The sequence below is a fragment of the Macrobrachium rosenbergii genome, chromosome 10 (genome assembly GCF_040412425.1).
Source record: "Macrobrachium rosenbergii isolate ZJJX-2024 chromosome 10, ASM4041242v1, whole genome shotgun sequence".
In the NCBI taxonomy this organism is placed as follows: Eukaryota; Metazoa; Arthropoda; class Malacostraca; order Decapoda; family Palaemonidae; genus Macrobrachium; species Macrobrachium rosenbergii.
Genome location: NC_089750.1, coordinates 56524707 through 56544572, shown reverse-complemented (window position 1 = coordinate 56544572; position 19866 = coordinate 56524707). Strand labels below are relative to the sequence as shown.

Genomic DNA, 19866 nt, shown 5'->3' with positions numbered 1-19866 from the left:
TAGTTATTATTAGTATGAAAACCGAACATATGATTAGCTTTTTATTTTATTTTCTGATTTCGATTCTCGAATCCAATATTTCGAAAGGAACCAGTTTAAAGCAACGTATCCTAATTGATGACTCCGAACTGAACACGAAAGGTAATATCCCCTGGCAAAAGAAGGCCCAACTTAATTGGATGGCCCTTTCAAAACTCTTGGGTACGGGCTCCACGCATAAAGCTTCTCTTGATTTTTTTTCTCTGATTATTTCACGTAAGCTAAATGGAATCCAAGGGGGTGATAGGACTACTGATTGGTTGTTAATATTTCTTGTTTGATAAATCCAGTGCCATTGATAGTCGATGGCTTGAGGAGAGAGAGAGAGAGAGAGAGAGAGAGAGAGAGAGAGAGAGAGAGAGAGAGAGAGAGAGAGAGATTTTCTTATTTGATAAATTCCTTTCATATTCCAAGGCAAGAAAAGTGCTGCCAAAAATTACAGGTTCCAGATATTTAACCTCCTAGACCACAATGGAATAGATATGTATGTTTTTTTTTTTTTATTTACCTTTAAAACACAAAAAAACCTATACCTTTTTAAAGTATGAATTTTAGCTTGAACTGGCGTGGTATTGATATCACATTTGAAATTTGAGTCTAATCGCATTTACTTGACCGAATAAAACACACACACACATTCACACACACATATTATATTATATATACATATATATATATATATATATATATATATATATATATATATATATATACATATATATATATATATATATATATATATATATATATATATATATATATATATATATATATATATATATATATATATATATATATATATATATATATATATATATATATATATATATATATATATATATATATATATATATCCGAGCAACGCTTGCCGGTTGTCAACGATCTCTCTGTATCTCAATTTCTATTTTTTTAATACTTTCTTTATTTTATATCCTTGTGCATATAGGCCATTACCACTATTGAATTCTTCATGATCGTTATGTCAAATCAAACGTAACTTATGTATAGTTTCAAATATTAGACCAGAAAAATTCCTTCATAAAAATATATTACATGTGAATTAGCGACAAAACTATCGAGAATAGCCACGGGTTGTACATCTGGCAACCAGCTATCACGGTAGCGATGCACTGACGTTGATTTCAAGTACAGAGGCAAGCATTTATCGTCAAAGAATGGAAAAATAGAAACTAATCCCACAGCATAGTGCGACTACCTCTAGAGCTTCGGCGGGGAGAGGGCGAGTTTAGTGCTTTTACGCGTCAGCAAGTTAAAATACCATCGGGGTTTCAAGTAATGAATAGCTATTTTTGAAAACTATCAAAACTAGAGAGATCGGAACGTCTTCATTTTTTTCGGATAATGTAAAATTTTTTACGGTAGTTTTGCACTGGTTGTTCTTCCACCGGTGAGCATTTGTCCTGGAAACGTTTCATGCCACGCTTTTGTCCTCCTACCTTTTCATACTGTATCTCACGTGTAACCTTAGTGTTTGTTTATGTTTTGCTGTGAATCTTTCGTTTGTGAGGGACCGGGCAATTCTTGTGTTATTTGTACGCGTTATGATGTGAATATCAGTTATATCTGTATTTACGGTATGTTTAGCATGCCCAGGGACCAAAGAAACACGTGAGCCATAAACAAAGGAGTGACCCATTTAGAAGGGTTGGCCGCCAAGCAAAACCGGGACACGATGAGCAAGGGAGGTTTGACTCCGGTGGGAGTCCACCCACAATGTGATCTTCAAGTTCCTAAATCATTATTCAAGGAAAACGATGTGCCTATAACGAGTGATACGTACTGTATTGTGAGCAGTGAATAGCCTTTTTTGAGAGTATCTTTATATTTTAATGCTAGCCTAACTTAGGCCTAGAGGTGAAACTAATTTCAAAATGACTCGACTTCAGTATTTTTGTAATGTGCAAGGATTGCAGATTGCTACTCAGATGATGGTGCATTGAAGCGAAGTTTTTATTTGCGAGTAACTGCATTAGTTTTTTATATATCAAACAATATTGCCAGAATGGGTTTTCAAAACTAGGCTAAGCGAATGTTCGAGCTTGGGAAAACTTAAGCCACGTAAGATAGCCTGTTCACTTCACGCTACAAAGTTGGCTATTGGAAAATTTAGAGGTCTTCTAACGAATTAAAAAAAAATGTACAAGTCTTATGAGGACTGAGGTGCTCTTTGGACTTGAACTTGGAAGTAAATGGCTTTGCTACCATTAGATATCACATTTGGTGGGTCGTGGCGTAAGAGGGGACATAGGCCTATGTTACGTTTTGGATTTGGTGCTACAAGTGAGAAACGAGTTTCTTCATTCAGGACTGTGAAGATGCTATTCTAAGCATAAGATTACTACTAAGCAGATGCTGGGCTTTGCTGCTGCACAAGCTGTAGCCAGTTATAATGCTGGTTATGGAAACGGCCACTTAGATAGCCTACCTGGCTCGGCATCCCATGGACAGAAATTACTTTGGCATATCTAAGATGGATGCTAATATAGGCGTACCTTTCAAGAAGCCAAGAAAATAACAGATTAATAATTAAGGATTCAGATTATGAACCAGTACCAGGATCAGTGCCAGAGAACTCTTCAAAAAACTTCAAACACCATTACGGAGACACCGTCAGGTTTGGGTGAGTTTTTTTTTTATCGTAATTATGTAATTTTTTTAACTTTAGATTTTTAAGGATCCATTAGTTTTTACATATTTGGAAATAGGTAAATTTTAATTTTGGGAGTTCCTTGAAGATTATTAACATTTTATGGTAATTTTATATTACGGTGCTTTTTTTTGACGATTTTTACAACTGTAGTACCATTTCTTATATAGGCTACAGACATTAAAGGTAGCCTCAACTGTAGTACCATCCCATGTATACATGCATTAAAGGTAGCTAAAATGAAGGTTGTAATGATCCATTTTTATACATTTGAATATTTAGTTTTTCGGATAACAAACACAAATTAGTCCTAAAAAAAGTGAACCGTAGGAAAAAAAATAATACAATTTTCATAATTTAGAAATTTTTATTGAACTTTTAAAAGCAAATTTTTTATAGGTTCAGCAAAATTCTTACTTTGTATCCGATGTAAATTATATAGAGCTTCCTTATATCCATTTTATCAAGATTTCATGGAAAATAAATGAAATCTATGGGTTTTAATCTTAGAGTTCCTTATATCCCTCTAGATAGGGTGGGGGATGCATAACTCATTGTTCATCCTTGAATCAAACCAGATTGCACAGACTCGATTCCGGCCCGGGACAAATGCTCTGATAATATATAATTCCCATGGTCAAGCGAATTTGATATTAATGGTTTTTAGTGGCTTAAAACTTGAAAGTGTATACAAGTCATGTGCGAATTGGTGACAAAACTTATATTATATAGGCTTTATATATATATATATATATATATATATATATATATATATATATATATATATATATATATATATATATATATATATATATGTGTGTGTGTGTGTGTGTGTGTGTGTTGTGCATGTGTGTGTCTGTATACACATGCATACTATATATATATATATATATATATATATATATATATATATATATATATATATATATATATATATATGTGTGTGTGTGTGTGTGTGTGTGTGTGTGTGTGTGTGTGTGTGTGTGTGTATGTATGTATGTATGGTCACTTAATGTATCATTTTAGATTGCATAATTATAAGTTCCAAGTCGTTTTGAAACGAAGCTATAACTGTCTCAGTTTCAGACTTGAAATCTTTCTTTCTTGGCTACGGCAGGTAGGCTAATTGGAAGAAAATGTCAATCGAGGAGAATTCTTTCTCAGATTAGAGTGTAATAGACATGCGAATCTGCCATGATTACCTTGTAATAGAGGCTCAGAGAGCTTCCGGAAAAGCTTATAATCAGATAATGATCCTTATTTCGTGTGGTTGAAATGAAAGTTAATTATGTTGGTTTTTCCAGTACAATTCGGGAAAAGGATGGGCTCAAGTGTTTACTTAAAAAATTTAAGAAAAAATATAGCCTAAAGGATAAAAGGTGAAACTCACATTGTCAACAAATGAGCAGTCAGTCACAATGAAATATAAATAAAAATATATAATTCAGATCATGTTAGTTGCATCAGTGTTCGACGAAGGTTATAAGTACCTTTGAATGCAGTAATGCAATAGTACGACAGCGTTTTATTGGTTAAAGGGCGCGCAAAAAGATCCATAACAGTGACTTACAGTATGCATTTATTTCAACCGAAATATAATCCTGTTGGTGGCAAGAAAAGTAAAGTATCCGCTACATTTACAAAGTTTAGAGATTTTAAGGTTTAAATATGGACGATTATTCACTGGCTAACCTTTCGATAGGCCAGTGTCAAGTGAAATATATTTAATATTTTTATTCTGAAATTTAAATATCAAAATATTACTAATCACATATTAGTTTCCATCTCATTTCTACAATTCGGTAAACTGTATCATTCAATAACTGATATGAAAAGTTGTATTTGCATGCACGATGCACGTAGATTCACAAGATTCTCACAAATGCATAGGTAAAAAAAAGAATTTATGAAAGCTCCTTGTGCAATGAGATAACTAAGTAATTTCGTAGGAAAAAAAAAGAAGTATGATGCAACGACCATGATTTCTTATACATTAATTGCTCAGTATAGAAAATATAAATTTAAGAATATTCTGTTCATCAATATTTCATTACAAGGAAATATTACCAGGAATAGGTAGTGTCAGAAGAACTTTTTCTGTGTGTTTTAGCATTGATCAGTTAAAAATTAGTAAGACACATATCCAAGTGAAGTGTATTTATAAAATAAAATGGTTGTATACTTTAAAGTAAAAAAAATAAGCGGATTGGTATATTTGAATGTAGAATATTTTTTACATATTTTTGCGTAATTTCAATTATTATAACAAAGTTTAGGCCTAATTACGATAAATTTGGTATATTTTTTTTATCGTGTTTTTATCATGAAAAGTTTCATATAGGTAGCCTTAATCCCTGGTCACTTGTGCAATATTAAGGCATTCTCGGTGAGATCAGCATTGAGAAGATATATCCTCAAATCATTCTCTCTCTCTCTCTCTCTCTCTCTCTCTCTCTCTCTCTCTCTCTCTCTCTCTCTCTCTCTCTCTCTCTCTCTCTCTCAAATTTAGAAACGCTTAAAAGAGACCCGAGTAATTTGTATGGGATGAAGAACGTTTCGACGGTAAAATATAATGATGACAGTTATGCATTTTTTCCGTGTCATATAAAGTAGTACATAGGCCTAATCATATATGCAAATACATTATTGTTATTTCAATTTAAAATAAAGAAGTCTGCAGACAAAAAGAATAAAACTCCTTTTAAACAATATACTAAGATGAACGAAGAACCTAAGCAACGGAAAAAACATAAAGGAAACTGAATAAACATCCAGTGTGCAAAAAGATCTCCCGCCGGCTTCTGTTGAGTTTTTACAATTTTTCTCCTTTTTTTTCTTTTCCTCCGGGTGTTAGGCTAATGAGCAAGTGTTGTGAGGAGAAGAGGGGAAGGGGGATGGGGGAGTGGAGGGGGGAGTGCAAGGCTTAATTTTCCGAGGAGGAGTTTTACATTTGCACACTGTTTTAAGCATAGGCAGAGACGTAAGCTGCTTAGCACGCTTGTAATTGCACCTGATATGCTGCTAGTTCATTCCCTTCCGGTCCGGAGCACTGGGATTCTTCCTAAATTACCTCTTATACGTTTTCACTGCTGGGGAATATTAGGTTACTCTTCTTACAGTTACGGGATTCGTGTGTACTAAAGTAAAAGAAATGCTGAGTGAAAATTATATATATATATATATATATATATATATATATATATATATATATATATATATATTTATATTTATTTATATATATATATAATTATATAATATATATATATATATATATATATATATATATAGTATATATATATATATATATATATATATATATATATATATATATATATATATATGTATATTTGTGTGTTCATGTGTAAGTTTGGGCTGTGTTTGTGTGTGTGATTCTTATGTTTATGTGCGTCATGTGACGCAGATTGATGTCCTATTTTCTTTTATTTGCAAGGTTATGTTGATGAAAAAAAAAAAAACATGAGTGTGCTCGTGTCGCAATGTAGCCTATTCACGCTTAAACAGTCAAAGAACCTGCCTAGGAAAAGCGTACTCCCAAAAAATTTCATATTAGCCTATTAGCTTAACTTTCTATCATGAGTAGCCTATTGGAATTCTCTTCATTCCCCATTTTCTTAAATCCTGAAGTCACACACTGTTTAAGCATTGATTTGCATAAAGCAAAGGTAGACAAGTTTAATATAGGTATTATTCGAATTTGTCGAAAGTGGGTAAATTCTTTTAAGGACATGTGATTTAAGGGGTGGGAGGTATATGCAATTTGATTTGTGCTATTACATTCATTTTAATCATATTCTTGTTTTGTACAAGAGAGAGAGAGAGAGAGAGAGAGAGAGAGAGAGAGAGAGAGAGAGAGAGAGAGCAGTGTGTATGAAGGTAAATAATTGATGTGAACATGTTCGTGTATTTAATTTCACCGTCATGTCAGAATATAAATATAGCCTACTTGAGAAAACTTGTGGTTCAGATGCATAATTTTCATGCCGGAGAAAATGAGCGAGAAAACTGAATGAGCCTAAAAAAAAAAAAAAAAAAAACTGACGAAGGACAGTTAGCAAAAGTCCCATGAATTGAGCATGGAATGATTAAGTAAATAACAGTCTAAGAATAATTGGGATGAACTGAATCGCTGATTGAATACAACAAACATGCGTCTCAGTAAAGAGAGTTACATGTGTGTCGCTCCGTTTTCTACAGGTTCTACTATTCTGGTGGGAAGGAAAGCTTTGTTACAACCTTCCAAAAATAGAGTAACATTTACATTATTCACTTGGTTTACTTATTTGGTAAACTGGAATGATAAGTAGGAAAGGCCTGAGAGAGAGAGAGAGAGAGAGAGAGAGAGTTGGTGTAACTTATTCATGACCTAAATATCAAAACGTAAATACTGGTAACTTGATCAGTCAAGTAAATGGATAACTATTTTTTTTTCTTTTGGCATTGACTACTTATTTTTCGAATTCGCGCAAATAATAAATAAAGAAAATTGCATTTATTATTGATACTCTTTTAGAAGAGAAATAGCCTAATCATGTACAGTAACTAAACAAACATGATATATTGAAATACAGTTCGGAAATTTGTACATATTGTGGATAAGAATTGAGATAAAAAGAGCATATAGCCTATACTGCAAAATATTACGATTAATTAAAAATATTTTTTTTAATGGAAACTGCTTTAAATAAGTTTCTGGTGCAGGATCAATTTTAAATTAGTATATACTGTTTGTATAAAATTTTATTTCACAAGATAGATTAGGCCTATTTGTAAAATTTTAAATTTCCAATCATTTTAGTTTGCAACAATGAACAAAAAAAATATTCTGATATAGAAAATTATATAGTCTAAGTTTGGCAAAATTCTAAAGGCGGTCAGATAAAGTTGCAACAATTATTGGTAATGTAAACATTATTTCAATTTCATACTGTGTTTTATATCATAAAATCCGATTTATTTCATTCATCAATTATTGTTGTTACAAAATAAAAGCTTTCAGAGGGCTTTTATTTGAAATATCCCCTTTTGGCATCGAGGCTCAATGTAACTATCAGTCGGTGTCAGATGATTGGCTTAATTCCGTTTTATTCAAATAGAATTTGAATTCCTGCCAAAGCACTTACTTATAGGTCAGACATGGGATTATACAAACAAATAATGCTGAAATATCTTAAGTAATGAATGTGTTCTTTTGTGTTGCTACAGCTATTCCTGGGCTATAATGATGTAAAACGTAAGTAGCAGTAAGAAACACTGGCAAACGTATACGAAAAACCATAGAAGGAGACTTGTCTTGGAAATTGGTCTCAACTTGTCCTTCGGATTCGATGTGAACTGCTACCTCTTTTATCCCAATGTAGCAGTCTGTAGTAAGCTAATGCAAGATTTCTGATTTTTAATAGGCAATATATACATATATTAGACAATCGTCCTTTAAAATGTATGAAACTTGTAAATATGCCAAGATACATCACTGAAAAGTATTTTTTTAATAGCGATTTGTTATGAGCATTTTATAACGGACACCCTAATTAATCCGAAACAGTCATTGCATAGTTTTGTAATATACAATTTCTTATAGGCATATGGGCTAACTCGTTCATACTACCAAAGTCATTAGGCTATGCCATGAGGCTATATATGTTTTTTCAATTTCACCTTTTTTGTTAGATTAAAATTAATGTTACATGTATCGGCATTCACGTTCACTGAGAGCCCAATTTGGTTACCTGTTCACAGAAAACACCAAGCAAATAATGGATTGCACAAAAATTTTTATCTTTTTTTCTGAAATTCCTTTGTGTTCGCCTGATCGTCACAAGATTATTATCTGAACCTTTTTCTGTTGTCTTCGAACTATTTATCAAATCTTACATCACACAAAAAATTCCAGTTTTATTAGGTCTACCGTCTCTCTCTCTCTCTCTCTCTCTCTCTCTCTCTCTCTCTCTCTCTCTCTCTCTCTCTCTCTGTCTATATATATATATATATATATATATATATATATATATATATATATATATATATATATATGTGTGTGTGTGTGTGTGTGTGTGTGTGTGTGTGTGTGTGTGTATATATGTGTGTGTATAGTATATATGTATATGCTATATATATATATATATATATATATATATATATATATATATATATATATATATATATATATATATATATGAATGTCTTTACTGTAATACTTCAGTATAATATGAAGATAAGAAGGTCCATAAACACTATTTGAAACGTTGCAACCATATATTTCTAGTGAACAGGGACACAGAAGCTAGTGCCCGAAATATATGGTTGCAAATGTTCAAATAGTGTTTTATGGACCTTCTTATCTTTTTATATATATATATATATATATATATATATATATATATATATATATATATATATATATATATATATATATATATATGTTTATATTTGTGTGTGCACGTGTATTGTTGCAATACCTTGCCGGTAAGTCATCTATTCTCAAGATATTGAATTAAAAACAGAAGAGGTGAGAATGCACGGACAATAATAATGAACATCAGTTAATACACAAAGAATCTAAAAAAAAAAACTCTCTCAGCGTGTGTGTCTGGCATCTTTTTTCCTCTTATTTTTGTTTCCTTTTATTTTTGTTTTGTTCGTGTGAAGGGCTAATGAGGAAGGTTCTGGGGAAATGCGTGGTTGTTGGGGAAGGGGGGGAGGGGTGGAGTGGGGGTTATGGGGTGAGAGGAGTCGGTAGTGTTAATTTGCTCTCTGTTTTAAGCATAGACAGAAAACGTAGGCTGTTTAGCGCGCATATAATTGCGCTGGAGATGCATGTTCATTCCATTCCAGCCCGGCTCGCTTGGATTCTTCCTCAATTAGGATACCTCGTAGACAATTCCAGCGCTGGGAAATATTAGATTACCTTTCCTACCATTTTCGGTTTATTTCGTGATGTCAGGGTAAATAATAACACGAAATGGGATGCATACCTACCGTACACTACGAATCCAAATAGCTTCCGGTATTACAGAGATCATGCGGGTGAGACAGACTCCAAGATTAGGCTCTCCGTTGTTGAACCGGAGATCAATCTCTCACCACAGGTCCCTAAATAAGTATTCAGAATGAAGGAACCTTGGTCATAGCATCGGGATGGTACGTAACGTCGGAGTTGGGGGGGGGATTTTTTTTTTATAATTTTTTTTACCAGTATAAGGATATGTATTTTTCCGTACTCTCATTATTCCCTAATAAGGTTATAAAATTAAAGTTACATAAGTAGTTTTATGGAATGAGCTTGCCAACTCTTGCCTATTTCTACTTTGTTTAAGATCATCTACAATGTTGTAACTATTAAGTACCTCCTTCAGTGCGCAGGTAAACGGAGACAATGTGTTTTAATTAAACATGGCCATATCACATAGTTCTCCAATAAAATTCGAAAACAGTTTCACTTACCAGTGGGTAAAGTATTTTAACTGTTGGACTAAGAGACCGATATAGCATATTTACTTTTTATATTCGCACATCTACATCTGGAAAAACAGACACATCGAAGACAACATGTTTGTTAAAAGTGAAGACATTTTAGCAATGGCCATGCAACGCTAAACATTCTGTCAACAAGATAATGTGTCAAAGTCGGAGTTTGCTCTGGGATATGTGCAATCCGGTTAGTAGCCTCTTTTGAAGACCGGAGATGCGAGAAAAATTATTTTAACTGTTGGGCTAAGATGACCGACTAATAATAAAAATAATATTTACTTTTTATATATTGAATACATCTACATTTATCTGGAAGAAAACAGACTTCTCACATCGAAGACAACATGTTTGTCATTTCATGGGGGAAAAGTCAAAAGACATTTTAGCAATGGACAGTCAGCAACGCGACAAACATTTCTGTCAACAAGATAATCAGCGGGGGTCATGAACTTCAAGCCAAAGTGGCGAAGCTCGATCCCTGACAGATTTCGCAACCTGGAAATCATTCATTCCAGCGTTATGTGACAATCGGGTTAGTACGACCATCATCATTCTTTGAAGCCAAACTACCGATGATGAGATGACATCACGCAACGGCAGGCCAATTTGCGAAGATTTTCGAGCTCCTTGAAGTTCGCCGACTGCAACCAATAAGAATGAGGAGAAAGTTCAGAAGGAAAATCTGTCTGCTGGAGAATGACAGAAGAGTCTGTCGAAGGTCGGCATAAATTGTATAGAACTAACTGTATAGAATATATAAAGCAGCAGAATAATTTTGAAGAAGAAGAAGAAATAGAAAAAGAAGAAGAAGAAGAAGAAGAAGAATAATAAAGAATAAGAAGAATAAAATAAATTAAATTAAATTGAAGATTATTGCAGTATCAGCTGCACTCAGTTTGTATAAATTTCTGCGACCTTTCTTATGATTGCTTTCCTATGTTAGTGCATCATTCCAGTAACTCTGATATTTTATCATTCTTTCACTATTGGAGAGGTAAGTATTCTTTAGTGGGATTATTGTAAAACCTCCGCATAACCCACACCTTATTTCAATACCTGCTCCAGATCCAGACTTCCTCGTAAACATACATGCTATTTATTAGAGGAATTCCAGACAAAGACTGCTTACCTCTCTCTAGTTATGAGAGAATGGCAAATATAGGAGAGTTACTGGGAGAATTCTGTAACAAAGAAAGAGCAGTCATAAGGCTAGATCGAATAAATTTTATTCAAATCGAATGTAATTGATGCACAATCACATATAATTCCACTTGTTTGAAATAGGATCTTCTACCTACATATGATATAATAATAATAATAATAATAATAATAATAATAATAATAATAATAGTTTTAAGACTTACAATAATGGTATAAATTATCTACGGAAATTCAGATGGGAAGAAAGTTGAAGTACACTGATTATTTGCAACATATTAGTTGATATTTTGTGACTAACACGTACTCTCTCTCTCTCTCTCTCTCTCTCTCTCTCTCTGTTATCGTGGTCTTATTGGAACCTAATTTTCGGTACAGGCTCCTCGAAATATACTATTGGAAAATTGTGAGAAATAAATATTTGATATTACCTATACCCGAAGGGTTAATTCTCTCAGACATAGTGCAGATGTTTTGGCCTAGATTCGATCATTCCACATCATTTACTGTTAGAAAAAGAAACTCATCATCTTATTCAGTATTCGGTGAATCATTTTGCACGTCTCTTGACAAAAGCTCTCTAAACACTTAAAGAGATATTCCTGTTACCAGTGATTACTCTTCATTTGAGCACCAATTCTATTGCCATTGATTACTTTTCACATGAGCACCAGTTCCCGTCTTCGTTATTTTGATTTGAGAGGCAATATACGTCCTGGATACTTTCATTTCAGTAACCACGTTCTTCCTGTATATCTTGTTGTAAGCAGCCTTACCGACTGGGGTGATCTTGATTTAAACAACTATGCATGTCTTGGCAATGTTAATTTGAGCGCCCATGCCCGGATAGGACTCTTAATTAAAATGCAAGATCACAGCGATAGGCTAGCCTATATATACGTCAAGAATTTTCAACTCGTGGCTACGCAAGACGTAGAATCAAAGCCTTTGTTTTTAAAGGGGAGAATTGATTCATGAAAGCCTTGTGCCTGGGCATCTTCCAGCTCTTCATTATATGAAAAAAGTGTCTGCTTTTACGAAACCTCCTGTGAGAAATTCTTCTTCTGAAACGATATTTTTTTTCTTTTTTAAATCTGCTACAGAAACTGGACTTCATCCCTATCATTCATATGTAAAGGAACTGTACATCATGAACATATATCAATACTGAGACAATGTTGCGTGCTGAAAGAAAAATAAGGTAGCTGAGAGTTTCGCCAACCTTATAAAGGATCCTCAAGTATTGGCGTTTCTTTTGTTAATGTCGACGATTATATATATATATATATATATATATATATATATATATATATATATATATATATATATATATATGTGTGTGTGTGTGTGTGTGTGTGTGTGTGTATGTGTGTCTGTGTGTGTGTGCGTGCGTACGCGCGCGTGTGGGTGAGTGTGTATTTGTGTGTGTTTGTGAGAACACATCTAAAATAGTTACATGAGGCTGAGAAACGAACTAACAGATTGTTTTATAATTGCCGCAAACCACAGAGCAGTTAGAGACCTTCGCACGTTGTTTATTTTGGATTTCCAAGTGAACGTTAATGGCCACTTCTTGTCAGTCTATGTTGTTAGGCAAAAGAGAGAGAAAGAGTGAGAAAGATATTACTAATTTGCATGTTGTTTCATATTTTCCATCCTCAGGAAAACGAAAACCAAGAAATTCTCCATCATCTGTCAGGCCCACAGAAATCGGTTCCATACCACATGAATCCTGATTTGCCTAATGCCAATAAATTAACAAAATACTTCGACAAATGCAGAACCTCGGTGGCACAGTCGGTTACAGCAGCAGCTTCGGACTTCGTAGAGGTCTGTGGCGCGGGTTCAAATCCGCAGCCGACTGATCAGAGAGGCGGACACTTTACTATCCGTGTAGACACCCCGGGATTATGTATGTAATCAACGGATAGGTTTGCTTAAAAAGCAAATGGGTGTTACAGACTAAATACACACACAAAACAAAGCCACTTCAACATCTAAAAACATAACAAACATCGCACACGTCTCGAACTCTCGACCTACCCGCGCAACAACTTCTCGCTGCTGGGAGAAAGGGCGTTGGGTCTGGTATGATACATGTACCATACGCTACCGGGGTCTAAGCGATGTCAGGCAGGGCAGCCGATCGAGACTACGGTCTACCCCAAAGCCAAATCAAAAAATCCTTCAAAAGAAGGCATCGTGCTTACCCCATACAAAAATGGGAAAAAAGCACGTTAAAAGAAGAAGAAGAAGACTTCGACAAATGCATCATTCAAGAACCAGACGTAGCCATAAAAAATGCGTGTTTGTGTGTGGTTATTTCTGACTCTCTTGATCTCGGTTTGCCTCCCCACATTATTATATATATATATATATATATATATATATATATATATATATATATATATATATATATATATATATATATATATATATATATATGTAAAATACTGTGGGTAGAGACATCAAAGACTTCTGGGAAGCTACGTTACCAAGAAATCTTATGTGAGCAATAGCAGATAAGGTATTAAAGAAGGCCACATGCTCAGGGTTGTATAAGTTTCTTGAACATTTTACAACCAGTATGGTATGGTGCTATATTTGTAAGCTGGGTTGAGTCCTTCAAAGATTTTGTCGTTATTATTAACACGCAGTTAGCCTTCGCCTTATGATATACATCCATGCTATATATTAAGAGAAGGAGAAAGGTCATACAAGGCTTTCCATAATTTTTCTGATAACACAAACAGAAATAGCTTAAGAATATTAGTTTTCATCTTGGCTCTCATTCTCACATGCTAGGTTTCCTAACGTTATAAAATATACTTGGTAAAATTAACCCACTGTATGTACAAACTCCAATAATAATAAACATAGTAGAGGTGGCAGCTCTGTACATAAAGCTCTTGTAAATAGAAAAAATAGATTTCACGGTAGACCTAAAATGTACTTTTTCTTTTTCTCATACAAAAGAAAACAACCACATTTTTCTCCAGAGAAAAAACAGGACATATATTTGTAGGAAATAGAATATGCCTTGGCAAAAACAAAATGTAAAAGAAGGATACTTTCATTTAGTAGAATTTTCTTGCACTTACATTTATGGATTATAGTGATATTTTTCCCGTCTTCTCGGGCTCTTCCTCTCTCTCACTCTGGCTAGAAGGAAGAGACGTCCATCATAGGAAGTCCGGCACAAAGCGGACCTTTAGAGCTGTGTTTTACCCAAATGAAGCACACCGGGAGACAAAGGCCACGTCAGGCAGCCCACCCATCTCTTTTCAACCCCCCCCCTTTCCACTATCTCTCCTCACGACTTCATACCCATTATTCTTCTCATTTCTTTCTTCTCTTCATATTTTCCATATTTTCTTTCGTTGTTATTCAATATTTTCACAGACGGTCACCCATCCTACCTCCCCCATTAGACCACTGTACCAGAGCTATATATTTTCTTTGATGCACTACTTGATCCCCCATATTCATTTTCCCCTCTCTCTCTCTCTCTCTCTCTCTCTCTCTCTCTCTCTCTCTCTCTCTCTCTCTCTCTCTCCGTCATGAGTTTTGCTGAAATTGTATGAGAAAGAAAGGTTTATATTTCCATCTAATTTTTGTCACCCAGTTTGCTCTCCGGGATATATCTGGTGTATTTATTCATAAGTTAAGACGCACTTACGCACACACGTGTATATTTTTGTATACATACAAAAAATACAATATACATACATATATATATATATATATATACATTATACATATATATATATATATATATATATATATATATATATATATATATATATATATATATATATATATATATATATATATATATATATATATATATATATATATATATATATATATAGTGTGCAGTATGTACACACATGTATGTATATATGTATAAATATTTACACGTGTGTCTGCGTATGTAAGTATATATGGATAAATACGCCGGATATATCCCGAAAAGCGAACTAAGTGAAAAAATTAGATGGGGAGATACAAATCTTTCTTTTTCATATAATTCTAGCAAAACTCATGTGACGGAGAGAGAGAGAGAGAGAGAGAGAGAGAGAGAGAGAGAGAGAGAGAGAGAGAGAGAGACAGAGATCGCAAAATGACAATGGCTTATAAATTTTAAGATACCGAAACAATGATGTATTTTGAAAGAAAAGTAAGGTAACTGAGAACTGCTATATAAATAAGCTCTTAATCCCTTATTAACTCTTTTCGATAGATAGAAGGAAAGTTTCATCACTCTGATTCAAAAACTTTAAATGTACATATATACAAAGACAAAATCCACGAAGGAAAGAGAAACAATGGCGTGCTGCAAGGCCTTTCGACTTATCGTCCTTTACTTAGCAGACTGAAGAAATATAAAAATAAGTTTACAAAGAAATCTCACATTAATGACAGATGGGGCTTACAAAGGAAAAGGTATGTACCTGGAATCCAACACAATTGAAGAATCAGTAGAACTGACAGAACAGGGTTAAATATTTAAGAGGTTTTACAAAGGATTAGGGTCAACTTTTCAGAAGCAGGGACAGGACAATTAAAAGATTATACAAGGAGGTGATTGACCACCAAAAAATGGTACAACTCAATAATTCTCTTTTCTTTTAGTAAATAATAAAAATGTTTGCAAGATGAAAATGTTTACAAATAAAAAATTATGTTAAATATACGAATGTATAGAAAAGATATATAAGCTAACTAATTTGTAATTCGTATGTTTAATATAATTTTTTATTTGTAAAAATGTTCACCTTGCAAAAATTGTTATTGTTTAAAAAAAGAGAGAATTATTGAGTTGTGCTTTTATAAATTTTTTTTGGTGGTTAGCCACCTCCTTGTATAATCTTTTAATTGTCCTGTCCCTGCTTCTGAACGGTTGATCCTAATCCTTTGTAAAATCTCTTAAACATTTAACCCTGTTTTGGCAGTTCTACTAATTCTTCAATTGTGTTGGATTCCAGGTACATATTTTTTCCTTTGTAATCCCCATCTGTCATTGATATGAGCTTTCTTTGTAAATTTATTTTTATATTTCTTCAGTCTGCTAAGTAAAGGGTGATAAGTCGAAAGGCCTTGCAGCACTCCATTGTTTCTCTTTCCTTCATGGATTTTGTCTTTGTTTGTATATTTATCACATTCCATATTTTTCGTGATTCAGTTATATATATATATATATATATATATATATATATATATATATATATATATATATATATATATATATATATATATATATATATGTATATTGTGTGTGTGCTTGTTTGTATATGTATATATATATATATATAATATATATTTTATATATATATATATATATATATATATATATATATATATATATATATATATATATATATATATATATATATATATATATATATATATATATATATATATATGTAAGAGCTTTACGGATTTGCTCCTGGATTTCAGGAAAAGGAAGTTCAACTAATCCGCAAGCAGCTGTCATCTTTAAAGCACCCTGACCATATAATTGAGAAAGTGATCCACAAAGCAAACACTATTTTCTACCGTTCCCCCCAAAAAACAAGAGCAAAGAGATGCCCAACAGTAAAATAAAAATCCCTTACCTGGACAGGATTAAGACGTTGACACAGACACTTGGAAACTCTAACCATTTTGCTTTTACCTACCCATATATCTTAGCCAAATCCTTGATTAATGTCCAACAAAACCCAGTCCCCAAAGACACAGGAGTTTACAAAATCCCTTGCCTCGATTGTGACCAGTCTTATATCGGCTTTACAGGCAAATCCTTCCCCCAGAGATTAATATAGCATAAACGTTCAGTTAGGTACGGACAACAGAGCTCAGCTATTTTTGACCACATAGATAACCATAATCACAGAATAGACAGGAATATGTCTCCTATAATTTATAGCAGCAATTGTCAGTTCAAAATCCAGATGGTGGAATCGGCCGTGATTAAACAAAGAAATACCATGAATCTTTCAAGAGACACCTGGGATTCAAATATTATAGATAAAATGAATCCTCCAAAGAGACACCATTCGATAAAATCTTCCTCAAAGCGATTAAAGGGAGATTGTCAGCGGGAGTGACGTAATGGCTGACCTTCTGGTATAAATACCACTTTTTGTAACTTTTTCTCATTCACTATTTGACTGAGGGGAGAGACAGTTTGGTCTCTCAAATAGGCTATAGCCTTTACTTTCTACATTTTGGCATTTTTATGGGGTCCTTATATTTGATGGAAATCTGTTTTAACAGAAAATATTGCACAGTCTTATATTTTAATACATGCATATAAATATATAAATAAAAATAAATATATATATATATATATATATATATATATATATATATATATATATATATATATATATATATATATATATATATGTGTTATAATATGTAAACCATTCTACAAATATATGTGTCTCTGTGAAAATTTTGATGTTTTGCTTCCAGATTTGTCATTTGTTGTGAGATATGATAATATGATTTTAATATGTCTTTTTCTTACAGATAAATTGTGTATCATGTGATTCTGAAATATGTTTTGATATGGTTTTTTTAATTTGTTTAATATATTGTGCAGTATATTAAAATGAATACTGAGTGTTAATGCCAAGTAGAGAGAAAGGTTAGGATTCTTATCACTTAGCCACATCCTGTATTGACATAAGTTTTTGGAGGAAGTTGTGTTCTGAGGGTCACTTTGCTTATCTTTGATGAGATGACAGTCCTCGGCCAAAATACTCTGTTATATGTTTATCATGTGTGTCTGTTCCATGATTATTAACTTTGTCTATGCCTATTATATTTCCCATAATCTGAGTAGAAAAGAATGAGGAAGTGAGAGAGATGAAGTTGACTCGCTGATGGCCGAGCCAGTATGGTCGCAAAATACTTTTACTTATTGCTCAGGTGTTTTGAGTGAGCGGATGATATCCATCATACAGATAAGAGCCCTGGCATATTTCTTCTGAGCCTTAGAATTCTCTGTGTGTATTCTTTGTGTATTCTATAGAAGAGGAATAAGGTGTTCTGTGTATTCCCTATATGTATTCTTTGAGTATTCTGGGAGGGCTTGAAGATAAAAGAGGAGTACTGAATGGAAAACAGTTAGTTAGGCAAAAGGGGTTGCTGGCGTAAGGTTCGCTCTCTCTCTCTCTCTGCTCATAATAGGGTATATATATAAAGTTGGCCTTACACAAAAGCATAAGGTTTGTCAAATTCACCCATGAAGTGTATACATTTTGTAAGAATGATGTAAGGTGTTTATGTTGGCATTTTACAAGCATTGTGAAAAGTGTATAATGGTGTACCACTTGTAAAAGGTAGTGTGATATTTACTGGTTTTATATTATGTTAAAAGTTAAAGTGATATTCTAGGTAAAAGAGAATTATTATTTTGATAAGAGGTGGATAATATCTCTTTTAGCGAGTTCTAATGTGTCTTGCTGCTAACTACATTTTACTAAGTGCATATAGTTGTGACTTGGCAGTGTTGTCTTTGAGGAAGTTTTAGAAAGACATGAGTTTAGCTTTTTTTTTTTTTAAAGTGAAAGTAATCTTTTGAAAGATTGATATAATCTTTAATCATATTTTTTTTGTTTTAGTGAAATTGCTGTTGGTATATTTCCATTTTTGCATATTTCATTCTTATGTGTCTGTGTTATCTTATTGCTCTAATTTTATAATTACACAGAGTGTTCCAAAGTTTTGTGTTGGTGATTGCTTAGCATTTTGTTAGTGCATACTTTTTATTGAGATTTCAGAGAATACTTATGTGGATTCCAGTCAGTAATATTTTGGTGAACACTTGTGTTGAGTTTAGGTAATCAAGTGTATATCTAAAACTTGAGTGAAAATTAATGGTTTGATTCTTACTTAATTAAATTGCTTTCTTGATAAACTAAAGTTTTGTGAATTAATCTTGATTAAGAAATACTTAAATCTTACACTGTTGTCAAGTAATGATAAATCTTTTTGAGATTGTGAACTCTGCTTTAACTTTTGAACTTAGAAATAAATTTGTCTGTTTAAAGTTTTAAAAGCACAGTATTTCATTTTGACCACCAGTGATTAGAGAAATTAATGAATGTGTACAAGGTAAGTGATATATCTGTCTAGTTCTCCCTTGTCAAAGTGAAATAGAGCCAGGGAAAAAATTGTAGTGTTTGTTGAAGTGATGCCCATTTTCCACTAGTCTGTTTATAGCTTATTAGTTGTTACCTCACCCATAACTTGATAAAGTTAGATTGATTTTTCCAAGTGATAAGCAAGTTTTAAGGGATCACTGTACCGTTAGAGTATTCAGTCTTCATATTTTTGTTATGAGGTTTCAAGTGTCCTTCTTTTTGGTCTTATCATTTGTGTCATAACGAGGTACTTGATCACTTGTAACAATATATATATATATATATATATATATATATGTATATAATATATAATATATATATATATAATATATAATATATAATATATGATATATAATA

The 19866-nt window shown here is 33.0% G+C and overlaps 1 long non-coding RNA gene across 2 annotated transcripts in view; it reads left to right on the top strand.

The window, feature by feature from the left end:
• Positions 1 to 1446: 1446 nt before the first annotated feature.
• The window catches only part of LOC136842646 (uncharacterized), a 291067-nt gene continuing 272647 nt past the window's right edge, over positions 1447 to 19866 (top strand). The window contains exon 1 of one of the 2 annotated variants that reach the window (XR_010854294.1): positions 1447 to 2680. This is a non-coding gene — a long non-coding RNA (uncharacterized lncRNA). The remainder of the gene's footprint in view (positions 2681 to 19866) is intronic. The other variant, XR_010854293.1, reaches the window with a different exon arrangement.